The 23,349-nt window shown below is 43.5% G+C and overlaps 1 pseudogene; it reads right to left on the bottom strand.

Moving 5' to 3' along the window:
• Nucleotides 1-916: 916 nt before the first annotated feature.
• On the bottom strand, nucleotides 917-21,690 carry LOC132899778 (uncharacterized; annotated as a pseudogene).
• Nucleotides 21,691-23,349: the final 1,659 nt, after the last annotated feature.

The following is a 23,349-nucleotide window of genomic DNA, read 5'->3' as shown; positions in this document are numbered from 1 at the left end:
CAACTCTTTGGGATGAACTAGAACGTTAACTGCACCCCAGGTCTCCTCGCCCAACACCAGTGCCTGACCTCACTAATGCTCTCGGAGCTGAACGAACACAAATCCTCACAGCCACGCCCCAAAAGTTAGTGGAGCTTAATATAACCGCAGAGGGGAATAAATCTGGAACGAGACGTTCAACAACAAGCACATCAGGGTGTGATCGTCGGGGTGCACATACTTTTGGCCATATAGGGTATATGAAGATTTATTTATGCAACAGAGAATCATCTAGGCTTGTGGCTGATGATAAATCTACAGGTTTGACACATCACTAAACAAATTAAAGCAGTCAGTGTGGAGCTGGGAGACGACCTCAACCCTCAAACACAGATCTATTCGTGCCGAATGTATCGATTTGACTTTTAAATAATTCTCTCCGATGTTTCTGGGTTGGTATATACTCAGCGCCCACTTTACCAGGGCAAAGCTGATTATAAAGTATTTAATCTCTTCTTTTTTTGAAGATATAATTGTATGGCGCTTTATCAGTTGCGTATTTTACGCATAAAGTAGACAACGTTAATTCACATTATGAACATAAAACATTTCTCCAACATCGAGTGATCTCATCTCACTCAATTTAACCCCCCCCCCACACACACACACGTTCCTCTCGGACAACTGTGCCCCCCCCCCCCCCCAAGAAAAAAAGCCAACAAAAAACCTAGATGCAACAACATTCAGGAAATACAATTCATAATTTTGTTCAGATCTTTCTAGTGAAATCTAACTTTAGGTTTACTGACTACAGCTCGTTTACAGCTGTTTTGCTAAAAGATGGGGCCATGGAAACTGATCATTAATGAGCAAATGGTTCAGTACAAAACAAAAATAATCGACAGTAACACGTCTGTAATAAACCATCACACATCAATTCTGATCAAGTCAAGTTTATTTGTACAGCGCTTTTAACAATAAACACTGTCGCAAAGCAGCTTTACAGAATTTGAACGACTTAAAACATGAGCTAATTTTGTCCCTAATCTATCCCCAATGATGAAGCCTGTGGCGACGGTGGCAAGGAAAAACTCCCTCAGACGACATGAGGAAGAAACCTCGAGAGGAACCAGACTCAAAAGGGAACCCATCCTCATTTGGGCAACAACAGACAGCATGACTATAACATTAACAGTTTTAACATGAAGACAGTTTCGTTGATGTTATAAACTCTTCACTGATGGAAACTTGAGTGCAAAACTGTTCATGACAACATGACAATATTTGTATATGTAAATACCTAATTTAATTTATCTAGAAGTTTTTCTCTATTTCTATTCTCTGTTTATCCTGTAATGATGCTACTGGAATTTTAATTTCCCTGAGGGAACCCGCCCAAAGGGATCAATAAAGTTCTCTCATCTAATCCTTCTGGAGTTCTTCCTTTTCCTTCTGGAGCTCCATCTTGATGGTTTCCAGCTCCTCCTTTTCCCTCTTCAGTCTAATGTTCGTCCTCCTGTTCATGTTTCTGGTTCTGAAGCGCTCACTGTTCTGCTTCCAGCTCTTGGATTTGCTGCTCCAAATCTCCCCGCTGCTCCGCTAAATATTCCCGCTGCTGCACACGCCTCGACTCCTCCATCAGCTCGTGCTCCAGGATCCTCCGCCCGTCACTCCAGTCACCTACTGACACACAGACAAAAAAAGTTAATTCCATTAATAATAATAATAATAATGATCAAAATTCATATATTTTTCCACCAGCCAGCCGGACTAGTTCCCTTCCAAAGTAACTCGCCAAACAGAAAATCAACTCGCCAAAATTTGTTCATGTATGAATTTTACTTCTGTCAAAAATACAAAAGAGAGTAGTTACCATTGTTCATGACTAATGTGCATTTATTTCAAGACCTGAGTATTTTGATACTGCTTTTTTTTGCACACTTTACAAATTGGCATTTGCTGTTCCACATCCTCCTCGCGATATCCAAAAAAATGCCAGATGACTGACCCCTTACTAGTTCTTTTAGGAGCCAATTCGTCCGCTTCCATTTTTAATTTGTCGCTGAAATTGACAGAGCTTATACGGCAGCCTATGCAACACCAGCGATTGCACGAACTGAGTCAGCGCTGTAAACCGAAACCAGTGTTGCCAGATACTGCTGACATTTTCCAGCCCAAAATATGTTGAAAACCTGCCAAAACGCACTTAAAACTGCCCAAAATGTAAAATGCACTTGATGCCTATCTTGTAAAGTAAAAATATGCAGCTAAAGACTAGTATACTATTTGTAAATCGAACAACAATGCAAACAACTAAATGGCAACCTGAGACCGTTAGTGCTGGAGGTGAAGAATCTGCTGTCTGGTACTCGGCTCCGTGTGGTTGAATCAGATTATAACTCTGCAATCATCTGCTGTGTTCTGAATCCTACATGCACCAGTAGGTGGCGCACACGCATAATATTATGTAGGCTATGTTAGGCTAGTCTGGCTAACGCGACTTCAAAGCTCTGCGAGCATTTGGTCTGGCAAAGATATTAAGCCCAACTGTTTCCCAGAGCCCGTGGTTGACCCGCCTCCCTGAAATGCCTCAGTTTGCTACTGGTCGAAGCCAGAAAAGGCTGTGACGAAGCTTAAACCAATCACATCACTCTTTCCTCTGACATATGTGACGCGACGGGGCTAACTGGTAGATTAAACTCTTACCGAAGCCGGTCGGGAGCAAGGCGAAAACGTCCTTCCTTTCAATAAATACCTCCAGGGCTGCTCTTTGCTCCGTTTTCAATGAGAACTTCCCGTTGAATGCTTTCAATACAGCATCTACTGCTGTGTCAAAGGCTTGACGCTGCTCCATGTTCGTAATGTTTCTAGTGAATGAAGCGCTTCCGGCATAGATTCTGTAAACAATCTGTGGCTTCCGGTCGCAGTTCTACGCCTCTACCCAGGGCCGTTGGAGATGCTCAAAGTTGATTGGCTCCCGATTTTTCGGGAGCTTGGAAGAGCTGTAGATAGCTTGCCTGGCCAGGCTAAGCTCACAACAGGCCCTCGTGTTGCGTCACACTTAGGATGGGCAGGCCCAGGCTAACGTTAGGCTACGATGCACATCTAACATCTGCATTGCTGAGGTTATTTATTTTTTATTTATCCTGTTTGTTTAATTTTATAGGCCTAGTTATTCTGCTTAATTTATTTTTGTCTACATCCATGTATTTTCTTCATCTGATCCTGATTTTTGTGGATTTGTTAGATGGTACCTGTTTTATATACTTCAATTAAAAAAAAAAAGTTGGGCTCCGATGCATGGCTGAATGTCACATGAGAAGAGAAAATGGAGAATGGATTGCGTCATTCTTATTTACGAGTTTATGAGTTCAGTTTCTGCACTACATTACACACATTCCTATTAGTCTTACAGTTACATCGACATTTTTTTGTTTAAATAATACTTAATGAGATTAATGTTTATTGTTAATGATCGATTTACGCCAATGCTCGATTTTGGTTGTTTAAAATACCTAAGGGGTGCTGGGTAAACTAGGTCTCTGACTTGCCCCAGTTGACCAAAGAGAGCTGTTTTTCCTGATTTCCTTCACATATTCAAGAACGTCATTCGGTTTAGGTGTTTACATTCTCTCCCATCTCTGCTTTCGAGCGGGAGTGAAACTACATAAACATCTGATAAAAACCCGCTGAACTAACGTCAAACCCGCCCAATTTTTGTCAACCGGCCCAAGCCATTTTTTGCCCGCAAAGTAGAATTCAAAACCGCCCAATCTGGCAACACTGACCGAAACTAGAAAATCTTCCCGGAAGTTCCTTTCAGCACCAATATGTCGCCTGGGATTGGTTGGCAAGTGCATGACATTGTTTTTTTTTTTTTTTTTACTCTTAGGCAGCCTCTCATGTAAGGGACAGGGAGAAAACCACCCGAAAAGGTTTTAAACAAACGCAACAAACACGAAACAAACGCAAGTCGGCAGATGACCATAAAATACTCGATAGTTACGATATAATAATTATATGCATCTCACACAGAATTTTCAGAGATATATCGAGTATATTCAATATATCGCACAGCCCTAGTCTGAATCTTCGCTTCATATACATTTTTTATTTTCAACTAGCCAGCCGGGCTGCCTAGTGACAGGAATTACCCGCCAAATGACAAATTAAGTCGCCTCGGGCGACCGGACCACCGCGAATTTCGAGCCCTGAATAATAATAATAAACAGCAGGATATATACACGTGGGGAAAAAAAGCCAAAAAATAAAAAACTTAAATGATAGAGAACACTGAATTTAAAAAAACAAAAACCATTAGATAAACAAGAAAAAAAAAAAAGCTCTCATACATTCATAATAAACAATAAAATAATACCTCATAAATCAAAAAAGAAAATTACAAGCATTTGTAAAAAGTTAGGGGTCGACCGATGTTTCCCCCCCAGGGCTGTTACTGATAGAGATTACTACCAATCAAAAACACCGATAGCCAATTTACTATAATTTAGTAATTGCAGTGTGAAAATCTACAGTGTTGAAGCCAACAGAATGAACAAATATTTGAATGAATCATCAGTGATTTGTTCGTTTGGCTTTCTGCTCTCTACAAACACGACTACACTGACTCTCGGTCCTTCTAGGGATGGCGAAAACTAAAAAAAAAATCTTGACCGACCACCGAGCCTCATTAGCTAGTTAAAGTCGGTTAACCTATGAGTTTAAACAGGGATGCAAACGGTGTGCCTTTTGGCGGATGCCGCCTTTTTCACGGCTGAATCGTGCAGATCCGATTTTTTTTTGGGGGGGGGGGGGGGGGGGGGGGGGGCGCGTTGGAGTGTCTGAATAATTTCAACAGCATTTGCTTTAGTAATTTTAATACAGAATTTACTCTGATGAAATTATTCAGATACTCCAACGCCCCCCCCCCACACACACACAAAAAAAAAATCGGATCTGCACGATTCAGCCGTGAAAAAGGCGGCATCCGCCAAAAGGCGCACCGTTTGCATCCCTGTTTAAAATTCTAGAATTGGAATTACCGTATTTTCTGGACTATAAGCCGCTACTTTTTTCCTAGGTTTTGAACCATGCGGCTTATACAAAGGTGCGGCTATTCTGTGGATTTTTTCTTCCACCGCTAGGGGCGCTCTAACCGGAAGTAGAATCAAAAATAAGATAGACGAAAAATCAATGCAAAGAAGAATTAGCAGATCTTTAGCAGGTAGAACATGCACGACAAATTACTAACTGGTAATTATTTTCAAATCCAGCGAAGATGATTAAAGTGACTTGTGGTTTCAAACACAGGAGAAATGAAGGTAAATAAATACCGGTTATTTTCTCTTGGTTCTGTTCCGTTTTAATCAGCAAAGTTGCTGCCGTGTTAAAAGGCACTGTTCGGAAAGAATCTGTTCAGGTACATACATGTACATTTACAGTACAAAATCGTTCTGTACATGCAGTAAATATCTAATTTTTCAACATAGATATCTGCGGCTTATAGCCCAGTGCGGCTTGTATATCTTTTAAATTTTTTTTTTTTAAAATAGAGCGGATGCGGCTTATATACAGGTGCGCTCTATAGTCCAGAAAATACGGTATTCAGGGATGTGATTGGCCAAGGACACAAAAGCAGGAAAATATATAGACCCATAATGCGACACGGCAGCAGTGTGGTGTGGTATAAACAAACAGTTTCAGAGAACTTTACCCATGAGATGTTATAATGACTCAGCACCCCGTTAATGGCCAAATAGAATTCAAGGTGAGCAGTTTAATTCCACACAGAAAGGCCCTTGCCGGCCACGCGGCTCGAACCCAGGACCTTCTTGCTGTGAGGCGACAGTGCTAACCACTACACCACCGTGCAGTCTAATAATAATAATAATAATCATCATCATCAGGAACAGGCCAAATCCCAAACGGCTCCTGGTTGGAGACGGAGTGCACTACTGTAGAAGCCTTTTTATACTTTCTATAGGGCGGTTTTGGAGAGAGCTGGGGGGCATTTGGGATTCAGTTAATTATTATTATTAACAAAAGAGCAGCTAGCTGCGGCTGAATCCCAAATGCCTCCCAGCTCTCTCCAAAACCGCCCTACAGAAAGTATAAAAAGGCTTCTACAGTAGTGCACTCCGTCTCCAACCAGGAGCCGTTTGGGATTCGGCCTGTTCATACGCATGCGTAATAGCGCTCGTTTATAGAACGAACGTTCGTTCGTTCGTTCGTTCGTTCGTTCGTTCGTTCGTTCGTTCGAACTAACTAACTAACTAACTAACTAACTAACTAACTAACTAACTAACTAACTAACTAACTAACTAAAATTTCCAGTGAATTCAAACTGGGACACACTTTAAAACTACTACCTGGAAAAAACAAAACTGTTGATGAATTAACAAACTGATTAATTCCTAACTTCACTCATGTGTACTTATGTAAAGTATTAAATTAGTTTGCAAGCTAACGGTGTAATGTGTTTCTACATCCAGGCTGCTTTAGCGCGCGCACACACACAGCCAACATGGACTGAGAGAGGAGCGCCCCCCCACACACACACACACTCACCCAGAAGTTTCTTCACCTCATCTTCACTCATGTAAACGTTGACACTCGGGTGGTTGTTATGGCTGTTGGTGCTGATTATCCCGCTGGGTCTGGCGAGGCACAGGGCCGCCTGGAGCAGCAGGAGCAGCACGCAGCCCCCGAGTGTCCTGAGGGCTGGAAGTGGCCGAGCGCGGAACTCCATCCGGCGACCCTCAAGGCCTCTGCATGCTCTTGCGACAAGGCTTTCGCAGATAGCTTTTCGCAGACAGTTGTAATTTATCGTTGAGCAGGGAGTAATAGGTGTGCGCGATGTTATTCACCGCCACAACGCAAGGGGGCGCGAAGTCGCGAAATCGCTAGGAGTAGTTGGTGGGTGTGGTTAGTGGAGTGTTTATCCTCCGGTTACTTATAATGACTAGAACTGGAGTCGTATAGATGTACGTACTTCCTCACTTCCTCAATCAACCGCTCTTCGTGCTGCTCCATCTTCGCTCGTGTTTTTAAAAATGGCGGTCGTGAAAACAAACCAAACCGGGAAAGTAGGGAAGCGGAAGTGCGTGTACAGCGGATGTAGAGTGGACCAATCAGAGCCCTCTTGTCTGCGACGCTGTCTGCGAGGCTTCTGCGGTGGTCACAATTTTTGGGAGGTGCGCACAGAGCGTCTGCAAGGGGGGGGGGGGGGCTTCGCAGACACCATCTGCGAGGACTGGGTTGTCAGCATAAATTGGCCTTCAGCGCCCCGCGCCACCTCCTTTTGCCCCAGCATCGCACCTTCACTCTTCCCTCACACTGCTTTAGCAAACCCTCAGGCTCTACCCTCATCCAAAACTTGAGTGGCCTCCGGTGGGCAGCATTCCTATAGCAGGTGTTGATAACGACGCTCACAAAAACCCCGCTCCGTCTCCAGCCTGTTGTCCGGTGCTTCCTGGCCGAGCTAACCGTAACGCTAACGACGCCAGCTAGATAGCTAACTTTGTTCAAGTCTTCAAGACTCGGGTCACATAAAGGTTACTCTCGCGTTATGCATAATGGGCTTTTTTTATTATTATTGGTACCGCTTAACCTAGGGTAGGTTATTATGCGCATGCGTGGCTCATTGGAGTTGCCTATGGATAATGTGGTCCTACCCCCCCCCAAAAAAAAGAATTTGCATGATTCACGAGGGTTGCATTTTTATGCCTGAAAATCCGGAATTCCGGAAAAATCCGGAAGAATCACATCCTCGATTATTAGAATCTATTCTAAGTCTAACCGCGAGCATCCGCACATTCAGTCCCAGTCGCTGCCCTCCACTCACATTACCTTTTCTACAGCACGAAACATTTAGTCAAACGCGGCACTGATGTCGAGGGGTTTGTATCAGAGCGGAGGACAAATGGCTCCAGCTTAGAGACAGTTTCAGTTGGCCATGATGGCGTTGAAAATAAAGTCAAGTGCTAGAAGTAGTACATAACATTCAGTGGTGGGAATAACGGCATTAAAATAAAGGCTGTTATAACGCCGGGTAATCTAATTAATTAGCTACAATCGTTATAACGCCATTACTGCATGGTATTGAAGTTGCTCTGAAGCCGTCACCGACTTGGCTCACAGACATAAAAGCTGCGTTTGTCACTCCCCCTCAGACACCGCTGTCATTTCATTCTCTCCTCTTCCCTCCAAAAGTCGGCATCTGCGCCTTTAGTTTGTGTGGAGAGATCTGATCTGCAATAACATGCATTGTTGGCTACAGACCGAAACATACTTTCAGAATGCACTGGCCAAGGCAGGACTAAACTCCATGTGCCTTCTAATAATAATTAAAAAAAAACAATAGTAATTTGTAAGCTAAAAAGCCTGTGTCTACACTTTTCTTTCGCCGAGTGGCAGCTGTCTGTCTTCAACTGGGGCGGGACATGACTGAATGGGTGTTTCTGATTTGTCAGCTGTCGTCCTTACACCACATGGCATGCCCCAAGCGTTTACAACACAGAATTCCAGGTTCTCCACTCCAAAATTGGCAGCTTCAAAACGATTGATTTTTTTTTAACCGACAACCAAAAAAAAATTAACCGGTTGACGTTGATTCGGTCAACCACCGGTCAAACGGTCATCAGTTAACATCCCTAGTCCCTTCATTCATTCCTCACAGAACGACCCAAAAGCTAAAGACCGACTGGCTCACTGACACGTCAATCAAGCAACTGCAAATGACCACAGGAGCAAGAGGAGGAGGTTTAGACTAGGGCTGAACGATATATCGTTATCGTATCTACAGTGGTGCTTGAAAGTTTGTGAACCCTTTAGAATTTTCTATATTTCTGCATAAATATGACATAAAACATCATCAGATTTTCACACAAGTCCTAAAAGTAGATAAAGAGAACCCAGTTAAACAAATGAGACAAAAATATTATACTTGGTCATTTATTTACTGAGGAAAATGATCTAATATTACATATCTGTGAGTGGCAAAAGTATGTGAACCTTTGCTTTCAGTATCTGGTGTGACCCCCTTGTGCAGCAATAACTGCAACTAAACGTTTCTGGTAACTGTTGATCAGTCCTGCACACCGGCTTGGAGGAATTTTAGCCCGTTCCTCCGTACAGAACAGCTTCAACTCTGGGATGTTGGTGGGTTTCCTCACATGAACTGCTCGCTTCAGGTCCTTCCACAACATTTCCATTGGATTAAGGTCAGGACTTTGACTTGGCCATTCCAAAACATTAACTTTATTCTTCTTTAACCATTCTTTGGTAGAATGACTTGTGTGCTTAGGGTCATTGTCTTGCTGCATGACCCACCTTCTCTTGAGATTCAGTTCATGGACAGATGTCATGACATTTTCCTTTAGAATTCGCTGGTATAATTCAGAATTCATTGTTCTATCAATGATGGCAAGCCGTCCTGGCCCAGATGCAGCAAAACAGGCCCAAACCATGATACTACCACCACCATGTTTCACAGATGGGATAAGGTTCTTATGCTGGAATGCAGTGTTTTCCTTCCTCCAAACATAACGCTTCTCATTTAAACCAAAATTTCCATGTTGGTCTCATCTGTCCACAAAACATCTTTCCAGTAGCCTTCTGGCTTGTCCACATGACCTTTAGCAAACTGCAGATGAGCAGCAATGTTCTTTTTGGAGGCGGTGGCTTTCTCCATGCAACCCTGCCATGCACACCATTGTTGTTCAGTGTTCTCCTGATGGTGGACTCATGAACATTAGCATTAGCCAATGGGAGAAAGGCCTTCAGTTGCTTAGAAGTTACCCTGGGGTCCTTTGTGACCTCGCTGACTATTACACGCCTTGCTCTTGGAGTGATCTTTGTTGGTTGACCACTCCTGGGGAGGGTAACAATGGTCTTGAATTTCCTCCATTTGTACACAATCTGTCTGACTGTGGATTGGTGGAGTCCAAACTCTTTAGAGATGGTTTTGTAACCTTTTCCAGCCTAATGAGCATCAACAATAATTTTTCTGAGGTCCTCAGAAATCTCCTTTGTTCGTGCCATGATGCACTTCCACAAACATGTGTTGTGAAGATCAGACTTTGATAGATCCCTGTTCTTTAAATAAAACAGGGTGCCCACTCACACCTGATTGTCATCCCATTGATTGAAAACACCTGACTCTAATTTCACCTTCAAATTAACGGCTAATCCTAGAGGTTCACATACTTTTGCCACTCACAGATGTGTAATATTGGATCATTTTCCTCAGTAAATAAATGACCAAGTATAATATTTTTGTCTCATTTGTTTAACTGGGTTCTCTTTATCTACTTTTAGGACTCGTGTGAAAATCTGATGTTTTAGGTCATATTTATGCAGAAATATAGAAAATTCTAAAGGGTTCACAAACTTTCAAGCACCACTGTATATCTAGATATGAACATTCAGGATATTAATATCGAAAAAGCAACGATATAGATTTCCCCTCCCCGCGCTCGCCCTGCATGTACAGCTCTCGCAGTCACAACGAACATCATTTTTACGATTGCCCTTGAATGCACCGCTAAGGCCAGCCAACCACAAACCTTATTTCATGCTTGCTGTGGATCGACAGCTGAAGCCAACCAATGACAAACATATGAGGGCGGGAGTGACGGAGACCGACGTGCGCACACACTACAGTAGGGCTGTGCGATGTCCCCTTAATTGGCATCGACGATGTTTACAGTGCAAACATCGTGATGGACGATCATATCGGGGGGGGGGGATTTTAATACCACATTACTAAATATATTATTATTATAAGTATTAGATACTCATCCGAGGCTTTGGCACGTAAAGAAAAAAAAAGCGCTAGGTGATGTGGAATATTTGGCCTTGATAACGGATATGTGGTCCAGCTGCAACATGATGCCCTATATGTCAGCTACCGTACATTATGTGGACCGAGAGTGGGCAATGCAGTCCAAATGCCTGCAGACGAGTTTCATGCCAGAGACACATTCAGCGGACAATTTAGAAGACGCATTGCGCGAGACACTTGCCGAATGGAAAACAGAGAAAAAGATCGCCTGTATAACAACGGGGCGAATATTGTCACAGCCATCAGGCAATTGAAATGGCCGTGGTTAAGTTGTTTTGGGCACAATTTGAACCTGGCCATAACCAACTCGCTTGTGCAACAGAGGGCCAGTACAGACCGAGCGTTTGGAGTTTGCCGAGCAGTCAACACTGCGTTTGCGCACAGCTGGCTTCGGAGAAATGAGCTGCGCAAAGCGCAGGTGGAAATGAACCTCCCCGAGCACTCACTGATCACGGCAAGATATTAATCTGTTCTAACAATGAAAGACTAGTATTCAAACTATGAGAAGAAACTACACTTAAGCTATTACTCATTGTTTATTTACACAATATCAATTGAAGATGCGTTTCGGCCTTTAGTGCGCACTTGAACGCGCTAATTTTTCCAATTTATTAGTGTTTGAATTATTGCACCAGCTTTTAAAATCATGATTTAATAGTGGTTTTTTTTTTTTTACTGTCTTTACATTTATCAGAATCACCTTCATTCTTCCATGTCCCAACAGCCAGCCGCTGTGTCCTATGGTCATGAGCTTTGGGTAATGACAGAAAGAACAAGATCGCGGATACAAGCGGCTGAAATGAGTTTCCTTCGCAGGGTGGCTGGGCGCTCCCTTAGAGATAGGGTGAGAAGCACAGTCACTCGGGAGGAGCTCGGAGTAGAGCCGCTGCTCCTCCACATCGAGAGGAACCAGCTGAGGTGGCTCGGGCATCTTTTTCGGATGCCTCCTGGACGCCTCCCTGGGGAGGTGTTCCAGGCATGTCCCCCCGGGAGGAGGCCCCGGGGAAGACCCAGGACATGCTGGAGGGACTATGTCTCTCGGCTGGCCTGGGAACGCCTCGGTGTTCTTCCCGAGGAGCTGGCCGAGGTGTCTGGGGAAAGGGAAGTTTGGGCTTCCATGCTTAGACTGCTGCCTCCGCGACCCGGTCCTGGATAAGCGGAAGAAGACGAGACGAGACGAGACCTTCATTCTTCCCTTTGCTTTGACATTATGGCTTAGAGTGGACCATTTTGTGTCTGAAAGTAGGCCTATTTACCAGATTAAAGTTATTTGACTTCTGCCGAAGTCTGCGCTTCACTGCCGTTTGATAAGGTACAATATTTCCCGACTGAAGTCGTTAATAGTGGCTATCTGTTTGAACAACATTACAAATTTTACATTAAAAGTATAGTGTAGGCTAAAAAATGGAAGTCAAAATTTATTATTAGTAGCATACTGTATTTGTGTAACCACATGTTATGTTCACTAGCACGTCCCTGCACCATAGCCTACGTGAACAAGCGGTAATAGGATATTACTTTATAATGATTTATATATTTATATATAATTATATGTTATATTTATATATTAAACAAAACTAACTAACTAAACTAACAAAAAACTAACTTTTTAGGTTAAATAGGCCCAGATGATACCGTATATGCATGTTTATGACAGGAGGGGGCGTGGTATCACGATGGTGGCTCTCCATCGTGATGGATGACCACCATCGTCGATGGACGATGGCATCGTCTATCGGCACAGCCCTACACTACAGACACAGCGGGGAAATTAAAAAGAAAGAAAGAAAATGAGTGCGGAAGATAACGCGGCCGGTGGCGGTGCAGAATCTGACTTGGTGCCAAAACATAAATCCTCCTCCATTATTTGGAGGTATTTTGGGTTCAGAAAGGCCGATGTTAACCAGAGTGAGGTGTTGTGCAGGTCGTGCTTAGCAAAAACTGCGATGAAGCAGGTAGCACAACAAACATGTTTCACCACCTGAAACAACACCATCGCGTGCTGCACAAAGAGTGTATGACAATGAGAGAAACACCGGGGACTTCTCAGTCATCCCAAAATAAACCAAAGCAAAGTTTGATTGCTGATGCGTTCAGTAGCGTTACACCGTACGAGTCGACGTCCACCAGACAAAGAAATTACAGACGCTATAACATACCACATTGCAAAAGACATGGTACCTGTGTACACAGTCTCGAAAGAGAGCTTTAAAAAAATGGTTCGGATGCTGGACAAGCGTTATAAAATACCATCCCGAACACATTTTAATCAAGTGGCCATTCCAAAACTCTATAATGAGTTATAATGCATATAAATGCTTTTTCTGCATACAGTTATGTGATCTTTTGAAGAATACAAGATGTTGCACTTCAGTGCACTTTCAATGTTCCACCAGCTGCTGCATTTGTTATTTATTGTTAAAGCAGAGCTGCAGTAAAATGTTTGATTTGTAATTTATTTATTCGTAATTTATGTTAATGTTGATGACTGGCAGTGAATTCTTAAAAATAAAACTGCACTTTCCATATTTTTTGTATTATGATGTTTTTATTTTTCTGAAAAATGCTTGGTTTTCACCGAACCCGTAGTCATATTGTATCGTATCGAGATATCTGGCATGAATATCGAGATATGAAATTTTGTCCATATCGTTCAGCCCTGGTTTAGACATCTAAGAACTGGGTACAGCAGCAGACTATCGGTCTTCAAGATGCTACCTTATTGACCAAACGAACAAAACAAATGAATCATTGGAAGAAAAAGCTCTCTTTTCTGTGTGGAGTTTGCATGTTCTCCCCGTGTCTGCGTGGGTTTCCTCCGGGTGCTCCGGTTTCCCCCACAGTCCAAAGACATGCAGTTAGGTTAACGTGGGGCGGCCTTGGGCTGAGGTGCCCTTGAGCGAGGTACCGAACCCCTGACTGCTCCCCGGGCGCTCTAGTGTGGCTGCCCACTGCTCTGGGTGTGTGTGTATGTATGTGTGTGTGTTCACTGCTTCAGATGGGTTAAATGCAGAGGATGAATTTCACTGTGCTTGAAGTGTGCATGTGACGAATAAAGGTTTCTTCTTCTTCGAGCATGATAAAGTTGTTTAAACAAAAACGGTGTGAAAAATATACCAACATCATCGGTCATCTCCAGGTGTGTGAGACTGAGTGAGTGAAATAACAGAGTGTCCTGTGCTTTTAGCCAACTGCATTACTCAACCTCAACCTGTTCTTACCTTTCCCCTCACTGGAGAGACACATGCAGGTGCTGCTTCAGTCCCAGGTTTCTCACAAACAACAAAAAGCATGTTTGATTGGATTTACTCGACACGTGGTCCACATTTCTACCAATCCAACAGTGCTGCAGGTGGGACATAAAGACAGACTAAAGAAGTGCTGGTTGGTTCTACTCCATGCGTCATCCTCATTTCAAGGAATCTAATAACGCAAGTGCTTCCATAACAAAGAACGCTTTTATCGTCAAGGAATCGAGTGCTGATTCTGATAATCAGAAACATGCGGAACACTGACTGATTATCAACTGGGCAGATAATCGGTCGACCCCTAGTTAAAATACTGATAAAGTTTCAACAAAGTGAAGAACTGTATATTAAAAAAAAAAAGGCTTTTCATTTCTAAAGTCCAAGTGAAAAACATTTAAAATCATCCACGACAGGTGTAAAATTATTTTTAAAGCAAATCAGACTGTAATTTATGAGTGTGTGTGAAGAGACAGACAAAGAACCCGGGGAGATGTGTACCTGTGAGACTGCTGCTGAGCTGAGGCGGGTCGACGCGGCTGGCCGGCACGGTGCGAGGTTTTGGTGAAGTTACAGGGACGTAATCCGGACCCTCGTTTTTGTGTTTAGGGGGTCGTTTCTGTGAACGCTCTTTGAGCTGGGTGTACTCAGTTGGGTGCTTCTTCTGCAGGCGTCTAATGAGGTTGCTGGTGCTGGATCTTCTCCATGCACAGTAAACAGAGTGCTGTTTTCTCCTGGTCCACTTTGTGATAGTGAACCCACACTGCGCTCCACTTGCGTGAGGTTGGAGTTTGGGGTGGGGCGGGGCTGCCTTCCTGAGTCCCTCTGCCCTCGCCTTTGCACCCGGACGCCTCTCCTTCTGCAGCTGCACACAGGATTCCTCGGATCGCCCCGTCCATCTCCGCGTCTCCCACCTCGGCCGGGACCTCGACCTGCTGCTCGTCCATCATGACGGTCACTGGGCAGGCGGAGAGGTGGAAACACGGTCACGCCGATATCCCAGAGACGGTCATGAAAAAAGGAGGAGAGTTCATCTCATTAATATTAAATATTCAGAGTCATTTTAACTGGACTGGATAATAAATAAGTATATTAATGGAGAACTGTGGGTGGTAAGAGAGAGCAACTGGACTTGCTGGAAGATTCTTGAAGACGTTTCACCTCTCAGCCTTTCGGATGAAAAGCCTTTCGGATGAGAGGTGAAACGTCTTCAAGAATCTTCCAGCAAGTCCAGTTGCTCTCTTTCACCACCCACAGTTTACTATGACCTGGATGACTGAGAATCTTCACAGACATATATTAATGGAGCCCCTGAGCTGTGGATTCTGACTGAAACAGGAGTTTATGAGTTCTAGTTCCGAGGCGCTCTTTAGACAGTCGATTCGATACATCTCGATTCGGTCGGTTTAGAGAACCGATTCTCTCGATCCGTTAACGAAGTTCAAAAAGAGTGATTCACTTTAGCGGAAGCGAACAGAGCCGCGCGCGACACTCGCACCGGATTAGTGCGGAGAGTCTCGCGCTCTTACCGACACTCTCAGCTTTTATTCCGCCGCTTTTAATGCTGTATTTTTCTGGCGGTGCGCGCGAGAACATACAGGGACAAAATGGCGCCTGGGGGAGAAAAGGCAGCGCGCGGAGAAAGAACATTCAGCTGATATTAGCCAGCTAGCTAGTTAGCAAAGCTCGCGCGGGAATATCGACAAATAACCTGAAGAACTCCACAACTCCTCATTTATGAAACGCGTTTAGTGAGTGGAATATCTGACCGGTGTTTATTAGCGTAGCTTTTTGCTGTTTTTATCAGGTTGTGTTATGATAATGTTGGCCTCAAGCGTTAGCTCGATAGCCTAGCCGGTCTCTCAGTCTTTATATAAATAAATAAATAAATATAAAGAGCGCAGTGTGTAGATTGTGTTCGTTAATAATAATAATGATGATAATAATAATGAGCGAGAGTGTAATCTCAGCCCAAACCTTCCACACAGCCGTTATTATGGTTGGATGAGGCGCTTTTCCCCGATGTGGATTTTCTTTTGTCCAAAGCGGAGAAATCATTCGGATGTTTCGCTCGTAAATGCCGAAGCATGTTGGTCGTGTGACCGAAATATAAAACCGTTTTCATACAAAGGAGACATAATACTCTTTTATCGTCCTCGGCTTGGAAAAATCGCTACACTACATGACCACGCTTCCTTCTTCTTCTTTTGATTATTGGCGGTTCACAATATATGATTGTATATCGCCACCTACTGTATAGGAGTGTGTAAGATGGTCAGGTCAAGTCTTGGCACGACAAACAAACAAAAAAAGGTAGAAAAATAAAATAAACTAAATTCTTCCCATTAATTCTGAATCTATTAGATACCTCATAAGGGCTTTAATCCTATTTCCCTGCATTCCCTCTTCCTTCAAAATGTTATGGATATCTCCTTCTTGGGCCCTGTTTACATTATTTCGAATCAGCGGATCATCAGATTAACGTTTTTAAAACAATTCGCGTACACACACAAAATTTCTGTGCCCGCAACAAAACCGTTCCCCGTGCACACAGCAACGCCAATACACGGATACGCTAATCACATGACTAATTAGACGGCACGTCACATGATCCCAGTGCATATCGGGCATGCGCAAGTCACTCACCATTTGCAAGCACAAAGTGTGTGAGAGATTGAGTGAGCAAGAGAGTGTGAGAGAGAAAGAGAGAGCAAGCAAGAGTGACAGAGCATAAGAATCAAAATTTGAAGTTCTTTTTGGAAATCAGGGACGCCGTGTCATTGGGACTAAAGAGGAGAAGGTTTTTCAGCAGTCGCGTCACATGACCAACGTGGCATGACCAACGCCAGCGAATCAGGAAGGTGGATGTTACAGTGACGTTGTCCAATGACGACGTCAGCTAGAGCTCAGCACTGCGTATCCTCGTTCCTCAATGTTTACACAGCACCGGATCAGATACGTACTGGGTTGAATACGTGGGCCCTGGCGGATTCAAACTGTTCCGCCTGTGGAGTCGTTTCCCGGCGTTTTAATGTGCACGGACAGTGCATCCGCGACGACAACGATACGGATACGGTCTAATGTAAACACCACCTTGTTCTAACCATTTTGTCCTATGATCATTGTACTTCCTGCAGTAGAAAAGAATGTGTTCTACATCTTCCTTAACCTGACACTCGGCACAAAGCCCATCAGTTTTCCCCAAGACATGTAGTGTGGCGTTGAGACCAGTGTGCCCTAATCTCAACCGTGTGTATGTAACTTCCTCCCTTCTTCCAAGCCCCACTGAAGTGATTCTTCTCCCACCAACCTGATGTTGCACATTAAAGTACTGTCTACCCTTTGAGTCTGTCTCCCATTCGTCCTGCCATCTACTCATGATTTCTGCTTTAATAAAAGATTTAGCTTCCCCTTTTCCTAATGGTACATGAATTGTGATACAGTGGTGACCTAAAGCTTCCTTGGCAGTTTTATCTGCAGTTTCATTACCCTTGAGGCCCGTATGAGCTGGTACCCAGCAAAATTGGATGGTGAGTCCAAGATTTCTGAGTTGAGCCAATAGCTGTTTCATTTCAATAACTAGATCATCTCTTACTGCTTTTCCAGAGATAAAGCTTTGCAAAACGGAGAGTGAGTCTGTGCATATGACTGATTTTAAAGGTTTGACTTCTTCAATCCATCTCAAAGCAGTAATTATAGCAGTTAGTTCTACTGAGTATATGGACAAAAAGTTATTCAATCGATATCCATAGGTCCTCATGAATTCTGGTATATAGATTCCTATACTACACTGACCATTTTGCGGGTCTTTTGAACCATCTGTAAATATCTGTAGGTGACCATAGAATGTAGAAGTCAGATAGGTTTTACAATGTATTGCAAAGCTATGTTCGTTAGAGTGATCTTTCTTCGCTGTAAGCAATTCTGTGTTAACATCTGGAGCAGGGAGGATCCATGCAGGGACACTACTCATAGCCAATGCAGAGCTGAACTTAAGATTTTTTAAACCAAACACTCTCGCAGACTCATCAATATTCCATCCAAATCCCTTAGCTTCTTTGGAATATTCCCAACAATCTTTGAGCACTGATATGGCTGGACTGTAGGGCTGTGCCGATAGACGATGCCATCGTCCATCGACGGTGGTGGTCATCCATCACGATGGAGAGCCACCATCGTGATACCACGCCCCCTCCTGTCATAAACATGCATATACGGTATCATCTGGGCCTATTTAACCTAAAAAGTTAGTTTTTTGTTAGTTTAGTTAGTTAGTTTTGTTTAATATATAAATATAACATATATTTATATATAAATATATAATTATATAAATCATTATAAAGTAATATCCTATTACCGCTTGTTCATGTAGGTTATGGTGCAGGGACGTGCTAGTGAACATAACGTGGTTACACAAATACAGTATGCTACTAATAAATTTTGACTTCATTTTTTAGCCTACGCTATACTTTTAATGTAAAATTTGTCATGTTGTTCAAACAAATAGCCACTATTAACAACTTCAGTCGGGAAATATTGCACCTTATCAAACGGCAGTGAAGCGTGGACTTCGGCAGAAGTCAGATAACTTTAATCTGGTAAATAGGCCTACTTTCAGACTCAAAATGGTCCACTCTAAGCCATAATGTCAAACCAAAGGGAAGAATGAAGGTGATTCTGACAAATGTAAAGACAGTAAAAAAAAAAAAAATTAAATCATGATTTTAAAAGCTGGTGCAATAATTCAAACACTAATAAATTGGAAAAATTAGCGCGTTCAAGTGCGCACTAAAGGCCGAAACGCATCTTCAATTGATATGGTGTAAATAAACAATGAGTAATAGCTTAAGTGTAGTTCCTTCTCATAGTTTGAATACTAGTCTTTCATTGTTAGAGCAGATTAATATCTTACAGTGATCAGTGAGTGCTCGGGGAGGTTCATTTCCACCTGCGCTTTGCGCAGCTCATTTCTCCGAAGCCAGCTGTGCGCAAACGCAGTGTTGACTGCTCGGCAAACTCCAAACGCTCGGTCTGTACTGGCCCTCTGTTGCGCAAGCGAGTTGGTTATGGCCAGGTTCAAATTGTGCCCAAAACAACTTAACCACGGCCATTTCAATTGCCTGATGGCTGCGACAATATTCGCCCCGTTATTATACAGGCGATCTTTTTCTCTATTTTCCATTCGGCAAGTGTCTCGTGCAATGCGTCTTCTAAATTGTTCGCTGAATGTGTCTCTGGCATGAAACTCGTCTGCAGGCATTTGGACTGCATTGCCCACTCTCGGTCCACATAATGTACGGTAGCTATATAGCGCATCATGTTGCAGCTGGACCACATATCCGTTATCAAGGCCAAATATTCCACATCACCTAGCGCTTTTTTTTCTTTACGTGCCAAAGCCTCGGATGAGTATCTAATACTTATAATAATAATATATTTAATAATGTGGTATTAAAATCCCCCCGCCCACGATATGATCGTCCATCACGATGTTTGCACTGTAAACATCGTCGATGCCAATTAAGGGGACATCGCACAGCCCTATAGACCCTTTTCAGTCACGTGACCTTCGTAAACGCGACTGCCATTTTGGACATGTAGTGGACTTCGGCTCGAATCAGTTTGAATGCGAGGAAGGCGACAAACGAAAAACATAAAAGAAAAAGGAGCGAGATGCAGAAAACACCTTCACTATCCAGCGACGCAGGGCATTTACAGGGCGAGCAGAGGGAGAGGTATTTGCAAAAATTGAGGTTAGCAGGCTTAGAGAACGACGTTTACCTGCTTCCACCAGGATTGTTCACTGACGTACGGAAGTACACGAAGCCCTCGTCTTTACCTGACTTCGGCCCACATGATCTGTATACCTATGTCGTTAAAAACCCATCGCCATACACAGGTATTGATCTGAAAGCGTATAAGAGTTTGGATGCCTACAAATATTTTGTGTCAGGCTGGGTAACATGCCTACATCAGCGGGTCGTCCCTGGAGCCGGTGGTCGCCATCTTATTACAGCTAAGGTTTGTTCACATTTTCATTTACTTTCGGTCCTCAGGATAAACAAAATGTTATTAAATGTCATTGAAATAACTTCTTAGTCTGTTGAGACATGGCCCGTTATAAATTTGCTGTTACCAGGCAATGACCTATTAGGGTCGGTGTCTGTGTTGTAGCAGTGTACTAGCAGCTAGCTGTTAGCACTAGCTAATGTCAACAACATAGTAGCTAGTATGTTACTGTAGCAATGTTTACGTTCAGTCATTTGGATGACTGTTAAAACCTTTCAGTCTCAAGTTTTTCCCTTTACTGTATTTACTAGTTTACTGTAATTATGATCCGGCAGCTATTTACACCGGATCCAGTGTAAATAGCTGCCGGAGCCAATGTCCGAGGTTCCGGAGCGCGCTCCAGCTTGCTCCCCTCAAATTAAGCCCTGTACAGGTAAATAGCTGCCGGAGCCAACGTCCAAGGTTCCGGAGCGCGCTCCGGAACCTCGGACGTTGGCTCCGGCAGCTATTTACACTGGATCCGGTGTAAATAGCTGCCGGATCATAATTACAGTAAACTAGTAAATACAGTAAAGGGAAAAACTTGAGACTGAAAGGTTTTAACAGTCATCCAAATGACTGAACGTAAACATTGCTACAGTAACTAGCTAGTATGTTGTTGACATTAGCTAGTCAACAATAGCTACTACAGAAGAACAAAGAGGTTACAATGGGTTATTTTAGCCTATTTGGTTACACACTCGCTGCCACAGAATGTTAACAGCAATGTAATGCCTTTTCTGGCTAATTTTATTCGTCTTACCTCCAACAGAGTGGTCACTACACAAGCGCTGGTATGCCGAGGGCTGCCAATCTTTCCTGTTTATGGCCGCTATCCATCTTCTCTGTCGGGATCCGATAAAATGATAAACCTTGCCTTGTGTGTTGATGGTTACTACATCCAGGTGCACAACAATATAGTGGCATGATGGAAGTCTTGCTGAAAGTAAACACTTTCTTTGCTGCCGTTCCTCAATGTTGGCTGTGGTAAACTACTGGTAGTACATGTCCAAAATGGCGGCCGCGTTTGTCGTGTTTGTCTGTGTAGGTTGTACACAGTCAGCATGTCCTCAACATCACTAGCCTCTCTCTTGCGCCTAAAAAAGTTCTTGGCTGCCATCACCTCCTCTAACTTAAGGTCAATGTGATCATGAAGTGCTAGTGCTGACAAATGTTCTCAGACAAGAATTGGTCTGATTTTGGACTGCATGCATGAATTCCGTTGAGCAGTTCCTCACCAACATCAGAAAAACGCTTTTCCAGTTCTGCTACCATTCAATCCAAGCAAGGAAATAGTAACTGCTGTTTAAGGTCTTCTGACTTTGAAGAACCACTAGCCTCACTGCCTGCCCCACAAGCAGACTCAACAACATATTCCTCCATTCGCTTTGTCTTACGCCTCTGGTTAGACGATGGATCTGGGACTGATATCTCGTCAGCCTCACATAAGGCCATAGCTCTGGCATGAAGATCTGCAGCAGTGGCATCACTGCGTTTCTCCTTAAGGGAATCTGTCACTGCATTTTTGTATTCCACAGCTTGGGCAAGATCACTGGTCTCTTTCTGCAGATACATGTGTAAACATGCTGTTACAGGCAGGAGAGAGTGGAAAACAAACAGCAAATACACTGATGAGAATTTAGAGAGTTTTGCTCTCAGTCCCACTGCTAAAGGTGTGTTGACGGCAAGTAGGCATTCAATGATGGCAAGGAAGTTGTCAAGTACTGCATTCACTGAACGAAGTTGGCATGCCCAACGTGTGTTTGGCAACTGGACGAGTTGACTTGGCTGCAACCCTAGCTTTTTTTGTGTGTCTGCAAACTTGTGGTGGTTCACAAGTGAGACTCTGAAAAAAGAGTGGACACTTTCCAGCACGTCAAAAAACTCTTTGGCCTCAGAAATGGCTCTGCATGTGTGACATAAGACAAGGTTTAATTCATGGGCATAACAATGCACATAAATTGCTTCAGGGTGCTTCTTTCGAAAATGGGCCTGGACACCCCCCACTGTCCCACTCATGACCGCCACCCCATCATAGGTTTGGGCTACACATTTCAAGTCATCAATGCCTTTTACTGTCAACTAATCCTCAATTGTGGCAGTTATGGATGCAGCATTGAAACTCGTCAACTCTGTAAGGGCTAGGAACCTTTTTCTCACTATACCCCCTGAAACATACCTAACACAGTGACCGCTGCTCCGCTTTTCCATCTCTGGCTTCATCAGCCATAATGGCATACATCTCTGACTCCTTCATCTCGCTTATAACAGCTGCAGTTACCTCCTCTGAACAACACCATCATTTCATTCTGACTAGCAGATGAAAGATAAGTAGTATTTGATGGAGGAGTGTAACTTTGCATGAAAGGGTCAAACTGTTTCAGAAGTTCTATGCATGCCAAGAAAATCCCTTTGTTGTGGCTTTCAGATGATTCATCGTGACCTCTGAATGGAATACCTTGTTTACCCAGCATGCAGGTCACTGCCACAACGCGTTTCAAGTACTCCCTTCTCTCATTTACCTCGGAGGAACTTGCCCTCTCCATTTGTTGCACAACACTGCCTTTTAACAGACTCGCTTGATAGCTTTGCCAGCGAACTACATTGTCTTTGTGAGACTGAGTGGTTTCATGTTTCTGAAACAAGTTCAGCGCCTTCCTCCAATTTTTGACCCCATCAGTCACAAATATATCCTTTTTCAAATTTCTACCAAACACCCTGCAACCATAGCAGAATGCAGCATTCCTTCTATAGGAGTATTCAAGCCAGTTGTAGCTCTGGAACCAGTTATATTGAAAGGCTCTCTTTTGTGTGCCAAACAGACCTTGTGGGTACTGGGGCAGCTTTACTTGTTTAGGACCACTCTCCCTGTCACCTAAATCTAAAGTGGTGTCTGTAGACTCTCCTGATACTCCAGCCTGCTCTTGTAGTTCTGTTTCTCCATGCACCTCTCTGGTCTGCTGCCTTTCACCTTCACTGTACTCTCCCTGTTCTTCTCTCTCTGCTTCCAGGTCTTGCTCCCTCTCCTCGTCTTCTGTCTCTATTCTCCACCTGTGCTCTTTGCTTTCCCTCTCTCTCCATCCTCCTCTCTTCCTCTTTGCACACATACAAACATTTTGTGGTGAGCTACTAGTCATCTTCAAATAAATAAAACGTGAAGTAAATGCAGCAAACGTAAGGGCTTGGTAAGAATCTACAGACAGCGTCAACAGCATGCCAGGTTCATAGTGCAAG

This window comes from Neoarius graeffei, chromosome 15, assembly GCF_027579695.1.
Source record: "Neoarius graeffei isolate fNeoGra1 chromosome 15, fNeoGra1.pri, whole genome shotgun sequence".
Taxonomy (NCBI): domain Eukaryota; kingdom Metazoa; phylum Chordata; class Actinopteri; order Siluriformes; family Ariidae; genus Neoarius; species Neoarius graeffei.
The sequence above is the reverse complement of the archived record's forward strand: the minus strand, read 5'-3'. Positions and strand labels throughout refer to the sequence as shown.